Below are 18955 nucleotides of genomic sequence, written 5' to 3' on the forward strand. Positions count from 1 at the left end.
GCGCCAAGTTAAATCAAATTATAGCATACGCCGATGATCCAAATAAACCTCGACGATGTAGGAAAGGACGTATGACTACAAGTCAATGAACAAAAAACCAAAATCACGACCCAAACTAGAAATCGATGCCTTCAGACTGGTTGGGAAACCGAAAAACTCATGATTAGGTTTGAGGAAGTGACGGACGCGGTCATCGAAACCAGAGATATTACATTGCAGAAGCCAACGTTCCGAGTTTGATAAAGTATTAGTAGAAGTATTAGCTTCCACCAGGCTAACACTAGCTATACACATCAAAAAACAAGTCGAGAAACCGGAAGCTAGACGCTTCAGCTATGAAAGGTTTTGTATATTTCTTTTATAAAGAGATTTGACTGTGAATTTGTCCCCTTAGTACGTAGCACGTAATATATGCATATATTATGTGAAAATATCCACTTTCAAGTGATATTGACACTCAAAGTCTTGAATTTGCACAGAAGCGGCCATTTTGACCTAGTATAACTTTGGTAGTAATAGTGCGATTATCATTTACTCCGATCATTACAAAATGATTAAATGGCAAAAAAATGGATTCTGTGGGAAACGATTTATCAAATTTATTATCCATCCATGGTTGAACTTTGGGAAATGTTTATCGAGAGCATTGGGGAATACATAATTTATGATTCTCTTTTTACCATCATAATTATTTGATCGGTGACGAACTTTTGCGCTGATCTAGTAAAATTAGGCATAGAAATTATGTAAGCGATACTATGATAGCTCAAACTTAGTACGTAGCCTAGTGAGTGCGAGTTTGAGAGATTATGAAATAATCAGCACAAATTGACTTTTACCATTTCTCTTTGGGAATATTGCCGGCAAACAACCTTTGAAATCCGCTCCCTTCTAAGTGCAGCCAACCAAAGTTCCCTTCGATTCACACTGCCCTAGCTAATTTGGAAATATTGGACAAGCCCTTGGCACTTGAGTCCTCTTCGTCAGCTGAAGCTAAAGGGAGTATCAAACGAGGATCCAATTCGAAGGTGTTGCCCAAAACTGGGCAAACACAAAAAGAGTGAATTTCGTAGAATGGTGAATGTAAAAGATTAAGATGCCAACGACCCAGCCCCAATTATCGAACTAGCTAATGCATGTGAAACAAACAGGCGATAGCCAGCTCGGAAAAGCTGCACTTAGGTGCAAGTGTACCTAAACCACGTACTAGAAATGCTTTTACTGGTACAGTACAGTATATGAATGGCGTTTTACAATCTCTATGTAGGGAAAAGCCTGCATAGGGAATATTAAACTTTCCGGTAAGTCCTGGCAAGCACCAATGCACTTCCCAAGCCATGCCAAATGCACTCCCCATCCCCGACCAAGGTAATCCTAAGACAAGACTCCCGGCACCGTTCATCACAAGCAAAAAAACTAAAGGTGCTTGCTCCATGGTAACGAATAAGGCCAAGTTGTAATTCTAAAGCAGTAACCGACAACAACAACGTTCATGACGTAATTACCCCCTTTGCGAAAAGAACTTGACATATCGCAAGCCATACACGCCGGAATCACCAAATTCCCGCCAATGCCGAAAATTCAAATTCGAAAAATTTTTCGTTTGAAATTTCATTTCTGGCTACTGGAACAACCCCCATTTGCCCAATCTGATCCCACATATATCCACAAGTATAAAAAACCTCTTGTCGATGACCCCGAGCCCCGGACGCCATCTTGAAAACAAAATTATTTAGACACGGCTCAACTCCAAGGTATGAATTGAGGCTTCGCGATGCGGCCCTGTCGAGGCGGCGGCCCCTACGCGGAGGGGCACTTGCTCGAGACTGCAGACGTGGCGTGGAAATTTGCAGTGTCAACTGCATCAAACTAAATCACCACTAAACTAGGAAAACCTCCAATCGCGACGAGGTTAGACACCATCGAAATTGGCACAAAGAACTCTCGTCGCCCGAATTGAGGTTAGGAGCACTGGCAAAGGGGGCACACATCGCTGGCATCGCTCCGAGCCGAGGCAAATGGAGCAGACGCCGCGGCCACTTTCGTGTGGCGTTTCACCACAAATCGAAGACAATTTTCATTCAGAATCATTGAAAACACAAAACAGAAACACTTTGCTTATTAACTTGACGTTTGACGGCCGAATTGTCAGACGATTTTACGCACGAAACATGAATGAATCGTGAAAGGGATGAATGAGTCAGGGTCGCCTTGACCTATTCCCGTCCGGACCCGCACTATCTAGGGTCGAACCACTGCAATTTACATTAGAAATTCACCTGGTCGGACGAAATGTGACTTTGGGAAATTGAAATTCCAGCCCAAACAGCTGATGTGTACACATAAAAACAAATAATTCGCGAGTACACAATCCGAGATGCTCACCGCATTCACACACAACAGCACCGCACAAAACAAATTGTACGCGCGCCTCCGCTAACGAGAGAGAATGCGAAAAACACGTGTCCCGCTCACTATGTATCACTGCAACATGCAAAATGACAACAAACCGACTCGGTGCCGCGTCAAAATCACTCGAAAACTAATTAAAATTGCGGGAAAACAATCGCAAAATGCACTAATTTCGGGACACTATGCCCATCGCGGCAGCCATATTGGAAATTATTTTATGTGCCCGCACGACGGGTTATGTACTGTACACCGGACCCGTCGCCCGTGTGAGTATATAATATACTTGACGTCTACTGCACGTTGTTGTTGGTGTTGCTACTGCTGCTTCGGATGCTTGTGTCGGGTCGCGGCGTACAGAGCGCTTGTACATAGTGGGAGCATGTAAATGGTGTTGCCAAAGTTCAGTTAGGTAGATGACAGGACACGACCGGAAGTTCTATTGCGGTCACCCTGATGACGGGGAAGTAGAGATTTTTTTTTTAAATCTTCACTATTGGCGGTATTAATGTAGCTGAGATCATTAGACGATAACAACAGAGCATTAGTAACGGCTCTAAGCGGAAAACACATGTATCTTTTTGGAAATCAAAGCAGATATTACGTAACGGTTTCAATATTTCCGTTGGACATTACAATTCTAATTGATTGCTGATAAATATCATTTCTCTTTTTTAGATCGCTAGATACAACCCGTTTCTACAATTACGTCATCTGCTTGAGGACATCAATTATTATTAAATGTTGCTTAGATTCAACAGTTAAAAACAGTAAAACCTAAAAAAATATGGAAAGATCAGTTTGCAGATACCACATTATTCAAAACATAGTACGAAAGTCTCCGTATAATTCGAACTTTCCTTAGTCCTTATTACAGTAAAAATGGATAAGAAGAAACTGGAATATTAAGCGCTACAATTAATTAATTAATCGATCGATTAGTTTGGATGTTATATAGAAAGCAAATCTAAGACCTAAGACTAAAACTCACTGAGGAAGATGGCAACTGATCCTCAAAATACCGGCATATGAGTAATGAAAAATTGTTATTTGGCATTTAAAGAATAATTCCTTTTTGGTTTTTCTCATTAAAAACCAAGCCAGGCAAAACAACATACATAACAGTAGACATTTTCTTTTTAGGGATTGAGGAGTCCTAAGTCCGCATCCATTTAATGTTGGGCCAGACCAAATGGAGAGCAGCTTCATATACATATGAAGTATTATACTTCAATTACTGTTTTAACATTTTCTTGTGAGTAAGTCATTCATGCTCTATCAGTAGACGAATCTTTCTTCTTTTTCTTCAGCCTTTGTCCTGTTCACAAGCGGGTTCGGCTCGTCGTGATCGGTTTCGCCATTTAGCTCCATCAAATGCCTGATCTGGATGTAATCTCGAGGCTTTTAAACCCATTCAGCGTATCAAGCCACTGTTGTTTCGGCCTGTCTTTTGGTCGTTTACCATCGAGTTCGACGTTCAAACCAATCTTGGCAACTTTTCCACGATTGGTGCAACCCCATAACGATCGCAGATATCCTCATTCCGGATGTGACCAAAACGTGTCACACCACTAGTCCAACGAAACATCTTCGTTTTCATTACCGCAAGACGCCGTTCATTGTCTTTTATAGTTGGCCCACACTCAGAACAATAGAGAGCAGCAGGACGGACAACATTGCGATAAATTTTCGATTTAAGATGTTCGTTGATACGTCGATCACAAAGAACACCAGTTGTGGAACACCACTTCATCCAGGTTGCGTTAATGCGTGAAGCAATTTCATAACGCAGTTCTCCATTGCCTGATAACGTTGACCCGAGGTATTTATATCGCTCAGTTCTGGGCAGATCAGTGCCACTGACAGTGATTGTGCCTGTTTCATGGGGATCGGTCGTCAAAAAGTCAGTTTTGTTTAGATTCAATCTGAGATCGTGTTGCATGAGGCGATCATTCCATTTTTGGACAAGTTGCTCGAGATCATTTTTGCTATTGGATGTTAGGAAAACTTCATATGCATAAAGCAGTGTGTAGGACGCTGGACGTTGGATGTCCCGCCCGTAACAAGAACAAAGGGAAGTGGTGAAACGGTAACAGAGACACGAAGCGGTTTTGATACACCCACCACATTTCAGTAGACGAATCAATAAAAGGAAATAGTTTTAAATCATCTAGATATCAAAGACCAGGACAGGTGAATAGGAACGAAAGACCTTTCATGAAAAATGAAAAAAATCAGCCGAGGATGAAGCCCTAAGGTATCCTCGATGAGAATAACTTGTATGGACATCTTTTTTAGTATTCAGAGACTTCGCAATGAAGTGAATTCTGTTGAATCGACTGTTGCTCCTTCGCAATAAAGCTACTGAAACAGGCCGAAAGGCAGGACGGATACAGATCGGAAGTTTTTGGGCAATGTAATGTCATCTGTTTGCGGAAAGGGATAATGCCGATATATGTACTTTTATCTAATATATTCATACCTATATATATCCAATATGTCCTTGATTTCTTTGAGTTTAGACTATACTCCCTCATAAAATTCTACATTCCTTGCCGGTCGAACTAGTAGTCGCTTCTTCCACTTTGGGGAGAAAGTCATCATCATTGGAAAATTTCAGATTACACCACTAAAGATCTGATCTCCTTTTGGATACTGTTGTTGGTTTTTTTATCGAAGATCTATGTAGGATTTGCAACTTGCTAGAATATTTATAGCAGTGCATAGCAATATTTGAGATGTTTAGGTAGGTAAGTAGGTCACCTCTCACTTCGTCTAGCGTTTTCCTTGAAACCAGGGAAAGGTTGAACAGGCCATCGTCCTATTTGAGCATATAATCTGTTCTAAAGCTTCAAATCAGTTGGCTTTTTACTTTCACTTGAGCTCAGTATCATTGTAATGATAGATTATCGTTAATGCCGAATAGCACGGGACTTGGTAAAATTGAAGCAGCCCGCCAAGGATGTTTTGGATGCCATCAAGCCTACCTATGAATATCTGACCAAAGATGCCCTTTTGAAGCGAGGTGTCGTAGGTCAATGAGAGTTCGAACCAACTTATTTGGAAAATCGTACCAACCCACTTGAGTCATCGTTGAGATTGCAGCTTATGTGGCAGCAGCCTGTGTCTTCAGTGAAGGTTCTTTGCTTTACTAACCTTCATGTTAGGCATAAGCTGAGCGGCACTGGGAGCTGAAAAACAGACTAAAGAAGGCATGTTTCGTCGTAGACAGGAGCAAAAAGTTGTTTTAGTCATCATGGATGGGAGCAACATCCTTGATGGCTTTCAATGTGAGCTTATCCGATAAAACTTGCTTATGAACATTTTTTTGAAGGATTGCGGGGTCCTAAATCCGCCTCCACTTGATGTCAGACCGGACCGGACCAAATGGAGAGCAACTTTCTCCCTATTTTTTTTATCCACGGACTCCTCGTTTAGGGCTTAGCACCCAAACTTCAAAAATATTAGGCGAAGACGGCTTTACGGTTTCTTACCAGGGCAGAGGCAAATCACCAGACACTGCCTCACCTCTGCCCTGAGAGCAGCGTAACCGAAACGGCACGCAGATGTTAAGTGCTCCTTTATATAATTCGCAGAACACGACATGACTGCGAATTATATTGAGCGTAAATCCGCCCATACTTTGGGACAAAGCTTGGCCAGAGCTGAACATACTTTTTGAAGGATTGCGAGGTCTTAAGTCCGCATTCACTTGATGTCGGACCGGACCAAATGGGGAGCAACTTATTTCCTGTTTTTTTTTTTTTTCCACGGACTCCTCGTTTAGAGGTTCGCACCCAAACAGCAAAAATATTAGGCGAAAACGGCTTTACGGTTTCGTACCAGAGTCATGTTCTGCGAATTATATAAAGCAGCACTTAACATCTCCGAGCCGTTTCGGTCACGCTACCCCCAGGGCAGAGGTGAGCCAGCTGCTGACGATTTGCCTCTGCCCTGGTAAGAAACCGGAAAGCCGTCTTCGCCTAATATTTTCGCTAATGAACGTTTTATTCCTCCTTCAAAACTTCCAACAATAACAAAAATTATTGCACCGATACTTTTAAAATTTCGAACACTATAAACACAGAAGAGTTCACCAAAATGAAAAATTGAAATTTCGAAAAACCCTCCCAGCATTACCTGGGGAAAGCGATCATTTAATGAAAGAACTTTGATTTTTTGATTTCAGATGATCCAGCACAGCAATTCTACTTTTTTCTGAGGCGTCCCCGAATTATTGATGCCATTGCCTTATTTTTAAGGTTTTGTGTAAAATAAAACCTTATTAAAATCGATTCACTGTCTGGCTGTCTGTCACACGCACTTTTCTCCAAAACGGCTAAATCCATCCGAATGAAATTTTGTAGACAGATGGGAACTATGAAATCCCACGCATACAGCGAGTGACACAAATTTGGGAGGAATTTAAAGGGGGTGGGTAGAATTGAACATTTTTTGACCGGATATAGACGTGGTGAGTATCAAATGAAAGGTCTCGATTAATACTTTCCGAAATAGATATTAGTTTTGATGTGAATTGTAAAGTTCGCGAGTAAGGAGTCAAAATGTTCATACAAAGTGAGACACGACTCATTTTCGGAAACTACCCAACCCAAAAATCCGAAAAAAACAGGATGGTCCGCTTAGACGAAATCTAAGCCTGAAAATGTGTGCCACTTTGATATCTGCTCAAATAAACTTACTAATATTATATTATCAACTTTTAGAAATTAACTGAAAACTCCCCTTGAGTTCATCCTAGGAATACCAAAAGCAACAACATAGAGGACAATATCCCGCATACATATGCCAAATTTCATAGAAATCTGACCAGGCAGTTCAAACTTAGCAATTCTGCACGAATTTACTGATTCCATGCAAATAAGATGCTGATGTCATGATTATCAAGAATAATTGACATTCGCGTAAAGTATTAAAGTCGCATTTATGAAGAATCTACATCCCAACACTTTTTTTAAAGTTGTGAGTAAAACACTTATGTGAAATCTAAGCCTCGAAAGATGTCCCATTCCGATATCTGTTCAAATTAACTTATATTACCAACTTTTAGAAATTGTTTGAAAAACACCCCATTCATCGATTACCCTACCATCTTTACTATTTTGCCAATGCTGCATTGACAGCACAGCTTCGATTTTGGAAAGAGATTTCTATTAATTGAATACAATACATAACCCTGTGTATATGTTACGTAGCATAAGCTATCCTTGTGTCTACCACGTACTGTAAAACAAGAGTAAAGCAATTTTTTTAAAGTTGCCATTCAGATAACTAAACTAATCTGTTTGTTTTTTAAGGAATTTAACTTTATTTTTATTTCCACCTCTACGATTCATCAGATTTTCTTTGGTAGGCTCTAAAAACATTGACATTAAAAATATGCAAATGAGTATACCATATTTCCGAGATATAGATTGATTTGAAAGCCATTCGTTCAACGAATCCTGCAAACTTCTATATTTTCAATATTTAACGTCCCTTGCTATTGTACAATTATCATGTTAATTGCCTTTCAATCAAGATACAACACACACTCACTGGCAACACGAATTAATGGAGCCCGGACAAGCCTCTAGTGAGCAAACCACGCTGCATGAACGCCAGCTGCCTGAATCTTTTCCCGCAAATCGTCCACCTATACAAGCACACTCTAAGTGCCAAACTATCATCCATTTCATATCGTACGGTGGTACAGTGTTACAAACCCCATTTCCATCATTCGCATTGCTTGCCGCATCCACCATGAGCCGGTGTGTTCCACTACGTGTGCATGCCTCACGCCATCGAAGGCGGACAACTCTCGAAGCCGGGTTCGCCTACTAGGCGTTTGCATTGCATCAATGCCGTGAACCAAACAGGGGCTGCGAAATAAAAAAAACCCAACCTGTGAAATTGCGAATGATCTCAGTTGGGAATTCCATTAGTTTTTCCATTATTAGAAAAAGGGGCAAAACCTTGTATCCGATTTAGTACGTAAAACTCAGAACGAATGCGTAATGCTACCCCAAAGCTCTTCCGTTACGATGAGAAGAAGACAAAACCCGATCGACTATGGGAATCACGAAACGACGCATTTGTAGCAAATCCGTTATGAAAATTCTAAATAATATACTGAGTTAATGAACTATCTAGAGATATATCAGCCTTTCCGGCAAAAAACTATCTTTACTAAAGGTTCATATGGTTTTGTCTACGTACTAGCCAAGATGGCGACCAAGGAAGATTCGTGTGATAACTTTTCAAATAAGGGCATACTTGCCTAACGTTGGAAGATATTCTATGAGAACTTGACTACATCTCTTGCCCCGAGGCGAACTTTATACTAAAATTTTCCACATCATCGTTGTACGCAACAACCAAACATTTCGGGTCGAGAGACAGCACAGAAGATTCACATTCAACGAGGGAAAACGTAGATTGAACAGAAAATATAGCGTGGCGCAGGGGTAATGTTAAGAATTCAAATCTCAACTCCAAAGGATTATACCCAACGAATATTTGGAAGTGCTGAAAAGACTACTCGATGCACAGATGAAAATCCTCGAAGAAATGGTAATTTTACGTCCTTTTCTTCCCTTTTCTTTGCAGTGATTTTTAGAATCTTAAAAGCCTGGGATGTGGAATATGAGTGTTAACCAATTTTAACAAATTAGAAATATTCTGGGAGCTGCAGCTCATTCTTACGAGGCACTTTGAACTATTCAAAAAACTTTAAACACGTTTTTCTCGAAGCCATATTTGGTCCCGATAATATCTGAAAGTGAGCAAGTAATCTAATCCATCTTTTTCATGAAACCTTCCGCTACAAGTATGAAAGGTTTTTTTTTTTTTTTTTTGAAGGGACACATCAACCTTTTTTCTTAAGAATTCGGTTCATTGTGACAACTGTTTTAAGGAAAAAATGACATATATCATTTGCAAATTGTTAAGAATTCAATTCTGCATTACTTTTCAAGGATCATTTACATAACTAATTTGTTCTGGACAGTATTCTATCGATAATCGTGCCCTTCCGTTAGTATCAGACTTCCCAGTGAGAATTGAGCATTATTTAGCAAGTGTGTAGAAATTCGTTTAAAACAGATACAAACAAATTGGGAAACCGGAAGTTGGAGGCTTAAGGTGTGAAAGGTTTTGTGTTTTTATTATATAATTTTCACATAAGAAGCAATAATTTGAAATTCGGGATGTTTCTAGCGATTAAATTATTTCAAATTATTTGAAATTATTACGACTTGCCTTTTCCTTTTCGCTACTAATATTTATTAACCTTGCAAATATGGATATTTCGGGAACCACTTGCAGTACTGATGAAGGCAACAAGTGATTCCCGAAATACTCGAATTTGCAAAGTTAATAAAGCTTTTTTTCTAGCAAAAACAAAAGGTCTTAGTTATTTCAAATAATTTGATATATTATAATTTGGTTGCCATTTACCCTTTGTAAGGGTATAGCGCGTCAACCTGAAGTACGCTTCAGCCCCCAAGAACTTTCCAAGACACTTGCACTCCTCCTCTGCTGTTCTGCGCTAAGGGCCCTCGACTCATTCGTCGGCCATTCTACTGAATGGCGTAGTCAACAATGCAATCATCAATGTATGGATGACAGGCCTGTGCGCCGATCAAGTTCTTCGTTTCAAATAGTATCTGGACAGCGTATTCTGATAGCACCTCGCAGCCATGTGTTGACAAAGGCTTGCAACCTTCGAGTGACAGTAGGGATCACTTTCCATGTGCTACTCCCATCATATAGCAACGCAGAGAGAAAACTACCGCAGATCAATCTGAGCTCCATTTTGGCGTTGAGATAACTACATTACCAGATTTTAGACAAAGCAGCAAATACGGATCTAGCGCTGTTAATGCGTGCGCAACATCCAATTCGGTGGCACCGTTAATAGAAACCACGCTTCCTAGATATACAAATTGATCGATGGCCCGTCAGACTGAGAACTTGGGTCATTTTCGTGTATCTTCAGTCTAACTCTACTTGCCTCTTTTTCCAAATCCAGAGCCATTTGGCCAAGGTCCATGACCCGACGAGAGAGCGAACAGATATCATCAGCGCAGTTGTAGCCGTATGTTACGGTGGCTGCGCATTTCATCGACAAGAGGAGGAACTTCACCGAACGGTTAAGAACCTAGGTGAAGTGTTCTTGACAACTCTTCAGTTGTTGATCATCAATCAGTCGTAGTCGATTCGAATCCTCCACAGGACCATTGAAAGATTTGATTTGACCACATGCAGGTTCTTTCATGATGCGAAATCCATTTCTGAAATCATTGCATTTCGCGACATCTTCCACTCCCCTAACCGGCCCAATAGCAAACTTGCTTTTGACACGATGCACACTACGCTGCAATATTATGATTTTTTCAGAATTTCGGTTGGATAGGTTCTGAGAACAAGACCTGTTACACCTTCCGGAACAGACATTTTCAGCCCCCACTCCCCTATGTTTCACCCAGTGTTAGAAATAAATCAGTTTTAAAATACACTAATAGAGCCCTTTCATTAGATACCCCAACACGATCATATTCTAAAAAAAATTACACTCTCCTTTCGTATGTGAGGACAAAATAAACAACCATTCGCGTTGATTATGACGCCAGCAACACATTTCTATAGCTCAAGATGCAGCAAATTTGAAGGAAATTGATAAATCTGACTTCCTAGAATTTTATTCCTAATGGTACGGGTTTGGACGAACCATTTCAGTATTTTGCTGTCTTTATGCTACTGCAAAACTTGGCACTGCCAGAATAATCGTAAGAGGGGTTTATCGTTCAATTTCAAAAATGCAATAATACACTATTAAGCTTTTTTAAGTATACATCGAAATAGAATGTAGGTTGAGGCACATTATATTGAATTTTTTCAGATTTTTCGGTTGATCATTTTCCGAAAATGGACCCTTTACGCCCATATTCGCATTTTCCTTGCAAATCTATTTCATCGCCTTTAAGATACAATACACTGACCCCAGCGTATTTACCAATCCTCGAAATAAGAATTAAAGTTGTGTTTCGGGGTGCCCGGATGATTCAAGTTGTTAGAGCGCCTTGGCTGTCGTAGTGGAAGATCGCAGTTCAATTCTCTACTGATGACAGAGGGATTTGTTATCTAGCCTGGATATCGGATATCGATCGACTCAACTGCGAATGAGTACCTAAGTCAAATCGGGTTAATAATCTCGGGCGAGTGCAATGCTGACCACATTGCCTCCTACAGTGTACTGTAGTGTATGGTTACCATCTCGAATGAAGTGATCTAACACACTTCAAGGCCCTGATCCAGTATGGATTGATGCGCCAACCAGTGCTTAATTCGAAGTAATTGAATTGTTTTGGCACTAGCCGAAACTTTACACCTTTCAGGCCAAAAATATCTTTCAAAATTGAATTGACAAATCCAAAACTCCAACAGCATCATCAAGGTCTCTACCAATCATCCCATAATTGATAAGCTTGTTGGTCATTGGTTGAGCTTGATTGTAGTCCGGAATGCTTTATGGACCAAATATAGTCTTCAACAAGCTATATTTTATGCGGGTGCATAAATCGTGACTTGTTAGATTTTTCAGCCCTTGATTTATAATCGCACTTCCTCTCCAACCCTTTAAGTTTTACGTGCGTTTTTATCGAAATGATATTTTTTCAACTGGCCGATATTTAATCTCGGAATTTAATTAACCAATTTTAATAAATCGTAGTGTTAACTTTCTCTACAAGACAATTCAGCACAATTAGATGAAAAAATCGACAAAAATTTGGCTTCCAACACATCACTAGAAAGGATCGATTTTTCAAATTCGCTTTTGTGACGGGACGGACCTTACATTTAAAAATCCATTTGAAGTTTCTGTTTTGCCGGATACCAAATGAGTCATTCGCAACACTTTGGACCACGCTCATCAGCACAAAGACGACTCTTTCAACCACCACGTGATCCACCAGATACTGACCCTTTCCATATTCTCGGAATGCATTTTATATGTCGCCAGATCGAATGGATACACCAACCAAACCATCAGCAGTTTAATCAATAAACCGAAGAGGACTCTTTAACGGCTAACGCTCACCAAACTTACTCCGGATCAACGGCCCAAAAGGAATCTAACCAAATCTCCTTTTCTTTTAAACGAAAACTCGGAAACATGGTTGGACGTCGAACGGAAAAAGAAATTCAAAATTGTTCCATTTATATATCATATCGCATTGAGAAGGTAATTATATCCTCATTGACTTCTTTTCCCCGATTGCTTATCTCGGCGTTGAGTGACCAATTTGAAAAGCCAGAAGTATTCGTTGCCTTGAACCCTGTTGGGAAGTAAGTCTTTCAATGTTCTATAAATTTCTACACTTTCGGCCGCGTCGGAATTGGCAAACTCCAGATCGAAGATAGCGAAGTACATAATGTTGATGAGCCAAACCATTCGCATGGAGGATGTAAGATTAGTGAAACACAATTGAATGAAATAAAATCAATATTAATTTCAGAAGCGCTTTCGAAAGTGCATTTTTTCTCCATTAACATTTAAAAAGACTACTCGATAATCGCTCGGTTCCACGCTCACAAAATCTAAAGGGACGCGAATTTCGCTTTGAATTTTTTGTAGCATATTCATATTTCATAAGCTAACTAAATTTCTAAAATATGGAAATATACTATTATTAACTTTATTTCTGCACATTTTGGAACGGGATGTATTTTGAGGCCTGGATTTCGTTTAGATAAAACACTGATTTTTTTTCAGATATGTCTGTTAGATAGGTTCTAAGAAGAGACCTGTTACACTTTTTGGAGATCATATTTTGAGCCCTTACTTCGTTTTAACCGATATCAAATAGACTGTGATCCGTCATGGATCTTCTCCTCTCAACGGTGGCACTCGGGTCCGGAGATTTACGGCTCCACGCGCTCGGTCGAGCGCTCGTTTTTTCTATTTTAATTTTCCAGAATTTAGATCGTGTTTCGATTTAATTCGTTACGCTTACGCGAATCCTTATGTTTGTGCGATTATTTTCAAGATCCGATGCGGACCCACGCACTGGTATAGACACGTGAATTTTGAATAATAACACGTGAGCGATCGTAGCGCTGAAAGGTGTCGGGATGAAGTGACGGGTGAGATGAATCTTCGATAGAATACGGAGGTAGTCGGCTATATGCTGTGCCTTTTCGTCCTCAACGATTCATCCTCACTTTGTTCTCTGACTCCAAATGAGGAAGATTGAATTTTTGCGATTCCTTTTGTTTGCTTTTGTTATCTAATAATACTCTGCGGCGGGAAGCGACACGATTGTTGTTTCTTCGATAATAAGCACTGTGGGCGGAAGTTTTTCTGCACACAGGTGAAACAATTTTTGAGAATAAGATGACTTTTGGCCATCCGAGAGTTTTGCGGAGTTGAACATTTACGGAAGAATGAGTTAGCAAGGTTCGTTTTTTTTGTCAGGATTTTGATTATTATTTGATATTTTACAAATTTAGTTCTGATAACTTATTTGGTCATTGTTGAATTTCTATTACGTTGATTTAGAGTATTAATTAGCTGATTCCTTTATTTTTGGTTTCTCATTCTGTTGGTTATATTCACTTTTCCTATTCTTCCTCGATATTGAGACTTATAGTTTGTATTTTGCTTTTATCGCTTCTTTTTAATGTATGTCTGTCTGTCACAAGCAGTTTTCTCAGAAACGGCTATATCGATGAGCAATTTGGTGAGAAGGTGGGAACTGTGGCCCCCAGACATGCAGCGAGTGATATCCTTCTACGTTGAGATTTAGGGGGGTCCCCATACATTTAAAAGGGAGTTGTAACATTTTTTTTCACCGAATATAGTCATGTGGGGAATCAAATGAAAGGTCTCGATTAGTACTTCTCGAAGCCAGCCCTAGTTTTGAGATTTATTAAAAAGGCGGGGAGTGGGAGGGGTCGAAAGTGATGATTTCTTTAACGGACCCGTTCTCAGAAACTACCCAACCGAAAAATTTGAAAAAAAATAATGAAGCTGCCTCTATGTGGTGCCCAGGCCTCAAATTACTCTCCATATCGATATCCGTTCAAATTAAGTTAATAATAGTATATTATCATATTTTTGGGTAAATTGAGTAAAACCCCCCTTAAGTGTATCCCAATGTATACAAATGGGATAGTTCTACACTTAAATATACTCACAGAAGAAGCAAACAAAACCTTTCATACCTGTAGCGCCCAGCTACCGGTTTCCCGACTTGTTTATTTTCCTTTTGGATGTTTTCGTTTCACGTGTCATTTACACTCCTCCTCCATGCTGGAAATTTCATCTTATTTCTCTCGAATTTTTTTTTGTATCGGTTTTGATTGCGGACACAGAATGCTAGGGCGACGGACGCATATGTCGCTCCACCGATTGAAGTATTGCTTCGAGGGTTATTTTCTACGCTTCAGGCAGCTCAACATAAGCCTGCTTCAACTCGTGCAGTACATTTTGACACATGCAGGATCGTAGCGCTCAAAGGACCCCCCTCCCCACATTCCCGAGCCTGGGTAGCACAGAGGCGTGCAAGCACCTGTCGACCAAGTCCTTCGATGGAGCTTCAGTATATGCGGGCGAATCTTCACTGTCAATTTCGCCAACTTTTTAGGTTTTTGGAAAAGTTCTCGTCGTCTGTGAAATTTTATTTCTTTCCAATTCTGGGTCATTGTATAGACGTATATACCTTCTAGTTTAACGAACTTTTTTATTTTTTTGATTTCACGCGCTGTGAAAGGCACAATCACTACAACAGTGGGGCACTTTATTTTTTTGAAGGTTCGCGGATAGATTGCTGGTGGTCGAATATTTTCTTTCGCAAATGTCGCTGCGGCGAAGCGCGCAACGCAGTGACCATGACATCGAAAAACAATTTTTGACAGCAAAAATTGGTTTTCGGTGTCATGACAGAATTCAGTACAGAAACGAACTCCAAGAGATAATTACTTTATAAATTTGTAAATATTTTAATCAAATAATAAAATATATTGTAATAATTTTAATTACTCTATAAATACCACGTAGATATTATTTATCCAAAAATATAACCTCAAAATTTCAAAACATTCGATCTATTAGTTTTTTTTCCCAAAAACTTCATCTTTTAAAGCAAACACACTAGCTGAGCTCCTTCAACATGGTAATAATGAAACTGAAGCATACTCTCATTGAAAACTGAGGGGATATAGATGTCCTATACTACACAGAGGAGTAAACAGGAAAGATAGAATTACACGATGAAGCAACCTCTCCTAAACGAAAGAGAGTAACTTGTTGGCAAATATTCCAAAGTTGAATAAATTTGAGAATTTTCTTTTTTGGTTTTTGGCTAATATTTATTTTATTATCCAAAAGCTGCATTTCAGGAACAAGCTATTCCCTTCGTTGCAGCTTCCTCTCACATAGGGTGGAGTATATAAGGCTATAGAGTTAAGTAAAATAAATTATTACAAAACCAGCAATGAAGAAGGACACATATTCTGTCCGAAACACGTGTTGGCTACCTTTAAATAAATAACATTTTATAGTTAAACTGGAAACTTTTCCCTTTAATAGTTTTATTTAAAAAGAACTATAGTAAACAAAGGAACTATTTTTATAAAACTTATGTATGGAGTATTTTCGAAAAAAGGCTAAGAGACCTAAAGGAAGAATGGCTAAACATTGACTCGTTAATGGAATCCCAGCATGAGGAAGGCGACAAGTAGTAGCCCAGATATATGTATTGTAAATTTTTTTTTTAATATTAATATAAAAATTCAATTATAATTTTTATGTTTCCATATGGTAGTACTTCGCAAAGATCTTGTCCTCATCCTCAGTCCCAGGTGTCTGATAAAAATGTTCATATATTTATCAATTGCTTGCTTTTATATGCGTCTAATTGATTCAAGTTTCCTCCCTGCTTAAGGGGGTCATCCCGTGTGTCGGATCGGCGAAATCGAATTTTTTTCTTGGCATCAATTGTATCTACATATAGTGTAAAATATATGGGCAAAGTGATTTTTTGATATTCGGAGTCGTTCGGAAATTATAGTGGTAAGTAAACACGTGATAAATCACATGCTAGATTTATGTCGATCGCCGTAATAAAGCACGTATTTATCTGTCCGAATGAGGTTCGAATGACTTCGCTAAAAGGACAAAAATTAAAGCCGAGGCTGTACATGTGTTTCTTCAAGGAATCTAAGGTTTATGGACTAGGTATGGCAGATTACTGGTCAGTTAAGGTTTTCTGGCTAAAATCGCATTCTACTTTATAAATGTGTTTTTCTCGAAACTGCATGTTTAAAATCGGCTGCCACCATAGTCCAAAATCTATTCAACGAAATTCTTTAAAATTTTCACGACTTATTCAGAACATATTTCTACGTTCCGCAAACTAGGATAATTGCGATTCATTCAGAAGTTTTTTTTTATTCATTGAAGAACACCGAAATTCCGAAATTCATAGTTTGAGGACTGTAGTTAAGTCTGTACGTTAAAATGCCGTTTCAATAGTTAAAATCTGTGACCTTGGAAAATCACAACTTTTTAAAATTCCCTTTAAAAATATATTACAAAATGCTCAGAAAAAAAATCTTAAATTCTTTAACAGAGACCACTCCTCGAGGACTACGATAAGTAGCGAATAATCATTAATCACATTTCGTAAACACTTGAATATGTATGTCCCCTAGGTAATCATACATAGTAGACGTGATTGATTTTCATAAGAATAAAGCTCACTACATTGGGCCTCGATATTATGTAGTAGCGTATCGTAAACATCCTTACAACGATCCGGGATCGATTTTTCCATTTAGAAGGGAAAACGATTTTCATGTCTTCTTTGATGAAGAAATTCGGGGCATAAAAAGGATATAAACAATACTGAAATTTTGCACTTTTCTCGGCGCCTTTTCTCGTTAAATTTTCCTCGGAAAAATCTCAAAAAAAAAATCTGAAATAAATATCTTCAGAATGATTGACATCAAGTCTATCTATATTTTGAAAGGCAAATAAACAAAAGTCTCGCTTACTACAGTGCATTGTACTTTAGAGCGCCCACGTAGAAACGATTTTCAGATAACCTCAGGGAAAGATAGATGCTAATTTATAATCAGGGAAATCTCAATGGTGTAAAGCCGATTAATTTATCAGCCAGAAACCATAACCGACCCAATTTTCAAAACAGGAACGCGAACTCTGCCCCATATACACACCCCCAAAAATTCTAAGAGATTACAATTCATTCTCTAGACATTCTTCAAACTGGTTCCAGATTTTATTTTACTTAATTTATCTTCATGAAAGGTTGACACTGTTTCAAATTAAACAAGCAAAAATGCGATTAGGATCGCTGGCAGAGTAAATCGTCCTACGCAAGGGAGTTCCTTGAATTGTAACGATTCCAGGAACACAATTAGGAAAGTCAATAATGACTGTAATGTAACATTTGCTTGTTAATTGAATTCAGTTTTGCCACAATAAGTTTTCAGATTTTTTTGGATGGATCCTCTTGAGTCTTGACCGTCGTCATAGATGGTAGTCAGTTTTTTTGTTGCTAGGCGGCGTTGAGCCACTTCTGCACATCTATCTCGTAGTACAGATGTAGATATGTATGTTTGTATGTTGCTATAAATTTGTTATATGGGTACATACATATTGCAGCAAAGAAAGCACATCAGGGGCACGAGGAATGAAGTGTAGCCCGGCCTCACTAACACAACCAAGTGCAGATATATACGTTAGTATACGATACTGCGTATTTATGTAGTCATCGGTATGTAGGTTTCCACTTGGTTGTTGTTGCTTTTTTTGGTTCGAAATGGAGAGTATAGTAGTATTATTTTGTGGTAGTTGCTGTACATATTGAGTTCGGCGCGTTATATAAAGTGTATATAACACTCCTATATGGAAATAATTTGACACCCTATTTTCTTTCTCTGACCCTAAGGAAGAGAAAATTTAGAATCATTTAGATGCATTCTGATATTTTATAGTACTTACTTCTAGTTTGTTTCTTCTAAAACTAATTTTCGCAACTAGGAATCCACAGCCTAGTCTTGCTTAAAAACACACGTCAAATGTCTCACTCGCTTACTGCAAACAAAACTCTCCATGGTATGTTTCGAATTTTAAAAATATTATTCATTCCTTCACCTGAGAAATAAATGAATCATCATTGAATTTATGGAGGAAATGTACATTTCTAGATAGCCCTCCTTGAGACATTCGTTGAAAGATTTAACGGACACATCTTGAATTCTTGTAGTTTATGGGATTATCTGGCAAAATTCGTGGGAGAAACCAAGATTGAATTTACGTAAATTACGCAACAGGGCAATTATTTGAGATATATGTTTGTATGGGAATATATTCTTGACGAAGTTCTTTATCTCAACTTCAATAATTTCAAAAATTTCCTGGTCGACGAGCTGAAACTTTTATCATTCATTAGACGAAGACCGGTCAGACAAGTATTTCTGCGCGATAATGTATTTTAGTGAGTACTGCATTTTCTGA

General features: G+C 38.9%; 1 protein-coding gene across 8 annotated transcripts in view; it reads right to left on the reverse strand.

Annotated features, from left to right (window-relative positions):
• The window catches only part of LOC119647416 (uncharacterized protein KIAA1143 homolog), a 64746-nt gene that overhangs the window by 21760 nt on the left and 24031 nt on the right, over positions 1 to 18955 (reverse strand). Inside the window, exons 4-6 of one of the 8 annotated variants that reach the window (XR_005248867.1) lie at positions 18440 to 18592; positions 18092 to 18381; positions 16768 to 18022 (exon numbers count right to left, since the gene is read on the reverse strand). The exons of 3 other annotated variants lie outside the window; for them this stretch is intronic. The gene's annotated coding sequence lies outside the window, so the exon portion shown is untranslated. Of the gene's footprint in view, positions 1 to 2279; positions 2683 to 7785; positions 8292 to 16767; positions 18382 to 18439; positions 18593 to 18955 lie in introns of those variants that run through there. 4 more of the 8 variants (XR_005248866.1, XM_038048300.1, XM_038048299.1 and 1 more) reach the window with 4 other exon arrangements.

The sequence above is a fragment of the Hermetia illucens genome, chromosome 2 (assembly GCF_905115235.1).
Source record: "Hermetia illucens chromosome 2, iHerIll2.2.curated.20191125, whole genome shotgun sequence".
Taxonomy (NCBI): domain Eukaryota; kingdom Metazoa; phylum Arthropoda; class Insecta; order Diptera; family Stratiomyidae; genus Hermetia; species Hermetia illucens.